Here is a 10,417-nt window from a genome sequence, read left to right as displayed (position 1 = left end):
GAAGCTGGTGTGTTACGCCGAAGGTTTACTGGCTAAGAAGCGAGTGTGGGAGCCCCGGCATACAAGTAGGATGGTACCCAGGCTAAATTTCCTGTTGGTGTTACTAGAATTCGGAAATATTAAACAACGGAAACACAAGCAAACACACAGACAGACACAACGAAAACAAAATCTTCATATACGAATGTAAACGGGATAATGACACACATTGGACTATGCTTGATTAGAAACGGTTTTTTATTCATTCATTTCCAATCTCGGCTTAAGCTTGAGGCATTGCAACCCAAGCGCCAACCCCTCCTAACATAACTCTTTTACTCGAGAAACTGCTTAAAATTAGATACTTAAATCATGCGTAAAGTGTCCGTTTTCCAGTTAGGTAAAATGACGGGACCTTTACGCACGCTTTACGGCTATGATTTAATATCTGATTTCATTAAAGGACCAACTCCACCTTTTATGGATAAAAATATTTACTACTTTAAAGATGATTTACTGCTATAGATACTTAAACATATTTATCTTAATATACTATTGTGATTATTTAGACCTACCAATCATAGCTAGACCTTTGCAATAATGTAACTTAGTACGCTGAATCGTGCAACAAAATTACAACATCCACTATGTAGTCACTATACAAACCGTTATAAAAAAGCTACTAAACAAATTGCGAAATCCTTTTGCATTTTAATCTACATTTAGGATTCACAATTTTGTATGCTACGTAGGCATTTACTTGTCTGTTTTAACATGTTACTTTGACAACATAGATCTTAAATCTACACTCTACTTGCAACAATAGAAAATGGAAAAAAATGCAATAAATGACAACTGAAGCCTTTATGATCGCATAATAAAAACCAAAGCAGTCTTAAAAATGCAGCATTAAAATTTCTTTGTAAACACTAGTTTTACCAAAGACGTTTTGTATAACGACAGAAAAATTATGATATATAATATATAGGAATCATGATGCTAAATTTAGCTATAAATTCACCTCTTCATCGGCAATTACGTCACGGATTCCATCAGCGCCATCTTGGGTGACACCGATTAACCAATGTCATCCAAGATGGCCGACTTCATGATGCTAATGACATCCGCAAAATCACGTGATAACGAGCATTCAACCAATGCTATTGGATACCCAAGGCACAGCGAAAACTGCCACCTTGCTACTCTATCCAGAGTTCCTACCGAGGAATGCAATAGATTTTTTTGTCTCCCAAACTCCCGACGCTGAAGCTGCCGTACTCTTTGTCCGGATCCGATGACCTAAAATGTAGAACAAGGGAATGAATAAAAAGTTTGATATTAATGGAAAACAATACAGTACAGTACAGTACAGTACAAATTGTGCAATTGGTCCTCTAAAAGTATCCAAAATAATGACGATCAAACAGATTTAATTTCTTTATGGCCATTTTTCACTATTAGATTTGGTACAGTTACTCTAAATAATATAAAAATATTTTGTTTGTTTGTTTGCTTCAAAAGAGTAGGAAAACTAAGAGTACCTCATTCGTCCACGCCATCCCGAAGGTTCTGGTAGTGGGAGTAGACAACCAGGACGCCATAGATCTGGTGGGGAAGATTTACCAAAAAAGTCAGACTCTGTTCTATGCAAATTGCTAAGACCACATCCGTTTTATGCACGATACACCATATTGCTTTTTCTGGTGTTTCTTCTTCTTCTTCTCCTCCTTCTTCTTCTCCTGCCATTTTTTAAATGGATTCAGCTTCTTCATTTTAGGGCCTAAGGTCCTGAAATTTGGTATGGAGGTACAGTGGGCAAATACCCCTAGGCGTTTTTTAAATTTTTGTGATACAGGCTTTTAGAATGGTTTTATTTGAGTTTTTTGGCTGTGTTATAGCAAATGTATTACTGTGTTAGTGTGTCATGTTTACCACGTTTGGGTATGAGTCATCACAATGGAATGCAGGGCATCAACCAATAGGCATGCAGCTTTCCTCTATTCTTCTTGCTGATTGGCTGTTGGGATTTAACTTGATTAACACCTGCACAGAGTATTTCCATACAGACAGTATGTCTGTATTCAAGTGTTTTGGTAGGTATTTCAAGCTTTCCTGCTCCAGCATTGGAATGCGGGGCATGAACGTTATTTTTATTTTGAAAATCAACAGTTTGCATTATGCAATTAAAAATCCTAACCAATAAAGTAGGGAATAGCTATCCAACTGTTGTTTTAGTCGTATGTTACTTCATATTATAGTTATATCAATGTAAATCATTGTTTTCCCTTGCGTTTCTCATTCTTTCCCTGCCATGTCGTAAAATGTGGTGAACCCATCGCTGTATTTGCTCCAAAGCAAATATTGGCCTTTCTAGTTGTAATGTATCTTGCAAGGGGTCTGGGACCGTCTGGCGCATCGACATGTGATCCTTTTTTTTCTATTTCGAGTTAACTAGCAAATCAGGACGCCACCTTTGGTCAAAATGCAATGTGATTGGCTAATATACTAGTAACTACCCCTCCTACAACAGGCCTTGAACTATAAGTACACGCATCATGTTCTTGGAAGGGCGTGTTTTTTTTTCAGCCAATTACGTTCTGTTTTGTTCGAAGGGGAAGCTGGGATTGGTTAGTGACGGCTATAGCCAGTGCAAAAACAGTCAGGAGAACGGAACTCAGGCCAGTAAAAGAATGGATGGACTGAGAAAAGAATGGAAACAAAAATGTATAAATTGATGAATGGCTAAAAGAATAGGTGAAAGGAAGAAGTGAACTTTTGTTTTGTAACATTGATATGCAAATTTCCATTATCCTCTTTATTTATTTCATTTGTTATATTTTATTCGCTTGTTTCATATAAGTTATTAGTTTACCGTATGATTTTGTAACACTTTACCAATATGTTATTTTTGTAATTAAGCTTCGTTGTACCTTTGTTTTCTTGTTTGTTATTTTAAGCTAATAAGTATATTTTGTAAATGTATATGTCCGCAGGGAACATTGAAAAACGCCCTTGCGGCGATATGTTTTACCCTGGGTAAATAAATAAAAATGAAATGAAATGAATGAATGAATTGAGGACTATATGAATGAGAGAATGAATGATTTAATGAGTGAATGGATGAAAAGGTGCATATAGACAATGAATAAAGGTTTGATAATTGAATGAATGGATGAATGAATGAATGAATGAAGACCTACCGTGATGTAGAAAATGAAGTAGTAGATGACCCAGGCACCGATGACAGGACCCAACCAAAACGACTTCTCGGCCTACAATCAAACAACAGCCAAGTTGAACACCTTTGAAAAAAGGCCACACCAATCTAATTTGTTGGTACTCGGATTCGCCTCTTCGTTTTTTTCTGATTTGCAAAAAAAAAAATTGATTCTGATCCTGAATCAACTGAAAAATGCTCATGTTTTGCCCCCCAACAGTTGAGGAAAGTCCTTTTCTTCCTAGTTGTTACAGTTTTCCCGCCTATCATTGCAGTGGTTTGATTAAAAGTTCAAAATTCAATGTTTAAATTTCAACTCAGCCTTTTGCGTTGACTTCATGGCTCATTTTGTAGCATTTAAGCCTATAATAGGATGCCTAGACCTGTTTTTATTTTTATTTTTTTTCGCCCTGTCGCTTCATATTTTTTCGAAAAAAATCCGAGAACCAACAAATTAAATTGGTGTGGCCTAAACATCCTTTTTCTTTTCAGTTTTTATGTAAGGGGGGGGGTCGAAAATACGATCTTACGACGATTTGTTTGTTTGTTTGTTTGTTTATTTATCCAGGAGAACACATGTCGCCTGATGGCGATTTTCAAAGGTTCCTGGGGGGAAAACCTCAAACAAAATCCATTAACAAAATGAACTCAAGATTAACAAAGGTATCAAATTACACAGGTTACAAATTGAATACAAAATCAAGGTAACTTAAATAGCATAAGAGAAACAATTTTGTAACCTTAACATCATATAACGTAGAACCAAGGTAGAACATAATACAATGGAATCAGGATTAAAATCAGGATTAAATTTGCATATCAATGATTGTCAAGTGCATACAGTTGTTTGAAGGCTGTTAGGGTTCTGGCTGTTTTTAGATGGTGTGGTAGTGTGTTCCACAGAGCCTAGCCTGGTATCCAGTCTTACGTGATTGGGGGTATTAGGGTGTTCAGGCAGGTTGTGTCTTCGGGGGCCCGCCCAGTGCAACAGGCCGTCCCGGTAGGAGAGTTACGCTAATAAGAGACAGTATGCTTGGGGATTTGGTTTCCCCCCAACTTGATAGACTGTTCGTGGAGGGCTAATCAATCTCTCGTGAAATACACACCGGGAAACCTATGTGAGGCGGGCGGGCCAGAGCTCTTTCGGCCCCGACCACGATCAGACTGGATACCAGGCTACAGAGCCGTCCCAGAGGATGAAAAGGCACGTACCCCCCAGGTCCAGACCCCCTGCAGCGTCAGTGCGGTGAAACAGATGATGATGATGAGCTCGGTGATCAGGATGAGGATGGCCAGTGCCACCCAGGCACGCAGCAAGGCCATGATGTTCTGTGGGTGTAATGATAAACCAGTCAGAAATGGCAGACTTCACCAGCTTATCCAAAATGATTTACGCTTATCCTGCAAGATTCAATCACGACTATAGTAGCACACACACTGAGAGAGAGAGAGAGAGAGAGAGAGAGAGAGAGAGAGGGAGATGGAGACAGCGAGAGAAAGGAAGAGAGACAGAAAGAGAGAGAGAGGCAGAGAGAGACAGCGAGAGAGAGAAAGGAAGAGAGACAGAAAGAGAGAGATGGGCAGAGAGAGACAGCGAGAGAGAGGAAGGAAGAGAGACAGAAAGAGAGAGAGAGGCAGAGAGAGACAGCGAGAGAGAGAAAGGAAGAGAGACAGAAAGAGAGAGATGGACAGAGAGAGACAGCGAGAGAGGAAGGAAGGGAGACAGAGAGAGAGAGAGAGAGAGAGGCAGAGAGAGACAGCGAGAGAGAAATTATTTCTGATTTTTCCTCACCCCCAACACAGCAACGATGAGCAGCAGGCCCAGAATGATGGCGATGACGTCAACAACAACCGAGGCCACATCGGTTCCATAGGCTGGAAAAATACAAATGAATTCATTTCAGAACCATTAAATTTAGATAAACCACAGACTGAAAATGAAAAAAAAAACAACAACAGCAAAACAGAAGCCACATGGTTACTACTTTTTTTAGTTGTTATAATATTTTATTAGGTTATATCAGAATTGAAAAAAAAATAATGCGACTTACCATTCCAACCGAGAGCGACACTGCTTGACTTCACTCCCAAGTCGATGATATGAATGATCTGTAGAAATAACAGCAATGTATGTTTGTTTGTGTGTCTTCAATTATCTAAATACAGCAGCTCAATAGGAAAGGAGGAGAAATGCTGTAACCGCAGACTAACATGAAAACAGGACGTCAAAATGATCTCAATGGCTTTGAGAAAAACAGACTGTGAAAACGTGAAACATTTCATGTGCACAAAATCAATGAGAAATTCACAACGGTAAATAAAACAAGAAGTTTAAAATCTTCAATTTCTTGTTGGCGGGGAGCGGATCTTGGGTAGCGGACTAAAGCTAACAAGGCTGGATACCAGGCTAGTCAGGAAGCCAAAGAATATTTGATGTTACAACGCTAAGAATAGCTAGAAAGGGTTTTAATTGCAGGTTCAAGAATGGCTAAAGTTGACTCAAAGTACTAGTAAAAGAACACAGTGTGTCACGTTATAGAGAAGATGTAAGTTTGAGGTAACAAAAAGAGAGACGTATTAAGCCTGGGTTCACAAAGCCACTGTTTCAAGCTGCATTATCCTTGACTTCTGAATATTAATAACGGATTGCCCGGTATTGTTTCTTACCACATACAGGACCCCGATGATAAGCGCCCCCAAGCGGACACTGCAGCAACAGCAGCTGTTCTGGAGAATCGCCATGTTACGTGACGTCACCTATTATTCCCGGTATGTACTGCAAAAAAAGAATGTACTAAATTAAAGAAATCATAACCCGGTTTACGTCTTTCACCGAGTAGGTAGTAATTAGTTATTTGTCTGTCGGTCGTTTTGTTTTTATGAGAAGTAGAAATGTCGTTCAGTAATGTACCTGCTGGACAAGATGGAAATGGTGTCAATGCCCCGGGCGGCTTTTTATTACATTGCAGATTTGTCCCAAACTGAAATGACTACGTTTTCGGACATACGCGCCTTATCTGCAATTGTCCCTTTGCAACCAGCAAGTTGTCTTGTAGTTATGTACGTTATCGCGAGGGGGCGCAGGGCCTTGAAGGATGACACCTTCATTAGATGCGTGCTTGGTTTAAAAGAGCCACACCTAAAAACTCTCCCAGGAACGGTTGTGTTGACTTAGATCTACTTATTCCTAACAAAGTAAAACTACTGTGTTATACCACTATATTAAAAACTTAACAGATGGACCTTGTTTTGTAAGAAACTGATGTTCTTAAACGTCTATATAATGTATACAAAGTAGACCTTGTGAAGACCAGGTGTGGACAGTTTAACTCACCCGTCTGGTATTTGCCCCGAAGGCGGGAACTTACACATACATAAAGACCTCAGTAGCAGACGGGTAGTTAGCTTAGATGTCAGACACCGGGGCGACATGATACACCCTTCGGCCGGGAGAAGCCACACGTCCCGAAGATCCCAGAGTTGGCACCCGAGGTCTAAATCATAGCATCTAGCATCTCTCGCGATAGATAATTTAAGAAAAGGGTGTCAACTCTGAGACCTGGACGTGTTAGGCAGCCTTTAATAGGGAACCAGTCGACGGGATAAGGCCACATTAATTCTATGGATGACATCCTCTGAAGACCCCTAAACCAGTGCACGCGGGCGAATAAAAAACCCGGCTAAAACTAGAAATGCTGCTAAACCACAGGAATAAAATGTTGGTATTGTGAATTTTTGGTAGTACATAGCGACTTTTACGACAAGCAGGCACTTGCTGGCCTTTTGCGAAATTTATGAATCGGCGCTGCGCGTATGAATCTTACTGATGCCTTGAGTCGTGAAGCTTCGGCATCATGGTTGCTATTGTCGGTGGCCACCTTGGACTACGGAGGATGGCAAAAGCCTCGGAGGACGTAATTTTTTTCTTTTTTTTTCAGGCGAAAATCAAAGCGCGCGCGGATGTCATAAATAAAATTGAATCAGTGTGGCCTATAAGTGATAAAGATTTTTTTTTAATCCAATCGCCAGGGTCTGGTACCAAGGCTAACGAATAATCTTTGTTTCGTGATGTCATCCATAAAATTGAATCAGTTGAGTGTGGCCTAAGTGATAAAGAAGATATTTTTTGTAGTCCAGGCCCCCGGGTCTGGTACCCAGGCTAACGAATAATCTTTGTTTTGTTGTTCCACATCCCCTTGACGTTGGTTGGCATTGTGTCAAGTTCAAAACCCTGCCCGGCCCCGATGCTGCGCCCATGGGAGAGGCGCATAACACAAATATCACCACTTCACTCGGGTGAAATGTCTACCTAGCGTTGTTAATTTTTTTACGGCGTGTTCACCATTTTAGACAATTGTAAACTTTCTATTACTAAATTGTATTCCCAGTTCATTTCAGTGTGTTTGTAGCGTTTGTAGCGTGATTTTTTTTATGTTAGAACTACATGAACCAATTACTAGTATACGATTTCGATGCCTTAGACGTAGAATTTTCCAGCTTGCTGGGACAGAACCGATTCACAACCACCTGTAAGAATCTAATCCGCGACAAAAGAGCTAGATTTAAGACTACTGTCCCAAGAATGCTCTCGTGTAAAGGTTTTTATACCTCGAACACGTAAAAAAATCCACCACATTTTACATTTATTAAAAGAGCAGGGGCCCATCCCGGTGTGAGTGGTTTAAAACCTAACAGTCCTAAATATGTCCGCAATACGGTGTTACCAGAGTTAGCGCTGAATTGTAGACCCTTCGTAACACTTGCAAACCAAAACATTAAACAACAGTGTTATCAAAGCCTTCTGAAGAATTTCGTGAACACCTGGATATCGTAAGTGTGTAGACTTTAGCAATAACTAGTGCTGCATAATTTAGATCTTCTAAAATCCACCATTTTTAACCACCAAAGACGTCTTAGGGTACCTCCTGGAATTACGAGAGTTGTCGCTACAAGGTACACATTCAGAATACTTGAATGTATAGTAGATATGCATGTATACCGCAAATAGTAAGTCTCAAGTTAGTCAAGCCTATTTCATGTGTTACAGTTTATACAGTTTACATCATTTAAAGTTTTAGTAAATATCTAATGAGAGTTGGTATATGGTCCGTGTCCGTTTCTTTTCGCCATTTCTGATTTATGTTTTTTTTAGAGTCTAAATAATGGAAGGAAGAGTTGGGGGTGTATATTATGGGCACACACTACGATTTATTCTATGTAGAACTGTAAACTTGTAAGGGACTTAACAGAAATTCCCATACTGTTCCTTAAATATTCCAAAAAAGAAAAACGAAGAAACAAAGGGGGTGTAGCCAAAAAAAAATGTCGGTCAAGAGACTCAGGTACAATATATTTGGTAGGAAACAATATTTAGAATGATTTGGTGCATAATTTTAGATGTTCCATGTTAAGATGATCAATATATTACTACATAAATATATGACAATACAATGGATCAGTGAATATGTTAATAAATCTACCAAATCATATTTAGTGTATTCCCTAGGCTATACACACTTCTGATCTTTAGCTGTTCAAAAGCAAATGGCCTCAATTTCTTATTTGTCTATCTTAGGATAGCTAGTGGAATATAAAAATTGTACATTTAGGTTATATCTCTTATCTCCATATATTTTATCATCATTATGTATATACATGTTGTCATGATCTCTGGCCTACTAACATGCGGGTGTAGTGGATATAGAGCTTATCCAAGGGGTACTATATGGGGATTTACAGCGTTTAAAATGTCTCACCTGTATATTAGCATAGTTAAACCCCCTTCTAATGGCCCCAACACAATGGCGACATAACATAATACATAATTAAAGACCTTATGACTGACATAGATAGACGATATAATACAAAGATTGGGGGGGGGGGGCAAGCAATCCACAAAAATGGGTCATTTTATAACGAATAATCGAAGTCTAAACAGTTAAGATTTAAACAATAACAGAACATCATGACAACAATATCCTTTCACCACCAAGCGACATGGCAGTTGAACACCTATTATACTTTAAAGACCCCTCCCCAAATGACACTGCAGCATGTAGAGGTCACAGAGCTTTGTTCACGCTTTGTGTACGTGCCCGATACGTCTTAAGACTATTTAGGCAATTTACCAACAACAGTCTTCTCTTTCATGATTTTTGATGTCTAAGGGGTTTACAAACAATGCGATTATCACAAAATTGACCTCACAGAGTTGGATTTACATCCAGAATTTATTAGCCAAACAGTCGAAGAGGTCAATTTGCAATGCCAAACAATAGGCCTGTTGTTTACAAGGATCTTTGTCAAATTTGTCGTGCGATACATACACGACAACGAATTTAGAGCAATCGTATATGTGTCGTACAAAATAAATCTGTCCTGCGACAGAAAACGGTTGTCGTAGGCAAACAGTCGGCTATGTCATAGCCACGCTGAAAATTCTACCACAGAAAATCTTACGTTTACAACTTGACTGTGTTCAGATAATGTCAGTCTAGTTCATTGCCTGAAAATTTATTCTACGTTGTCAAAAACTGTAAAGAAAAGAAGGTAGATATCTTATTCGAAAGAAAATCAAGTAATGTTAGGTTTACCTTTGAAACAACGATGACCGGAACCTCTCACCAAAAATCAAATACAGCGTCTGGCTGAAAATGTTGGGTGCGCCTTTCTTGGTAGACGCGTCGCCTATTTAAAAGGTCAGTGAACACAACAGAACATGTCAGGAGATTGTCGCGATACTGTGAAGCCCCCGGGCAAAACGACTACATAGACTCTTCTGCCTGAGGAAACAGGTTAATACACCTTTTTTTACTTTCCCATGATGCATAGCGCCAGGGGGCTAGAATTATGCGTTTCTTTGAAACGTCTTCATTCGATGATAGAATCTAAGTAGCGTCGGTGGCGCAGCGGTTAGACCGTTGGGCTCGGAACCGAGAGGTTCCGGGTTCGATACTCACCGTGGCCCGACGTTGTGCCCTTGAGAACGGCACTTTACACGACTTCCCCACCTGATACTGTCTAACTGGGTGCCAAAAACACCCTACGGATTAGATGCTCCAAAGTGTCAACATCTTCACATTGGCCACTGTGAGCCGTTATTTTTTTATAGAATCTAAAATAATGAATGCCTCAATATTTCCATACTATAACGTCCACAGGTGTACCTCCTTTTCTATTGACAGACGATATAACGTTACCACTGTAGAGAGTAATATTGTA

The 10,417-nt window shown here is 39.5% G+C and overlaps 1 long non-coding RNA gene across 1 annotated transcript; it reads right to left on the bottom strand.

Annotated features, from left to right (window-relative positions):
• Positions 1–4,987: 4,987 nt before the first annotated feature.
• On the bottom strand, positions 4,988–9,898 carry LOC109472739. Its single transcript, XR_002140382.1, has 4 exons — positions 9,790–9,898; positions 5,864–5,972; positions 5,248–5,305; positions 4,988–5,071 (listed from the first exon to the last, which is right to left on the bottom strand). It is a non-coding gene; the product is annotated as an uncharacterized LOC109472739 (long non-coding RNA).
• Between the last annotated feature and the right edge of the window lie 519 nt (positions 9,899–10,417).

Source organism: Branchiostoma belcheri, unplaced genomic scaffold (assembly GCF_001625305.1).
Source record: "Branchiostoma belcheri isolate BF01 breed outbred unplaced genomic scaffold, Haploidv18h27 scaffold28, whole genome shotgun sequence".
NCBI lineage: Eukaryota > Metazoa > Chordata > Leptocardii > Amphioxiformes > Branchiostomatidae > Branchiostoma > Branchiostoma belcheri.
The sequence above is the reverse complement of the archived record's forward strand: the minus strand, read 5'-3'. Positions and strand labels throughout refer to the sequence as shown.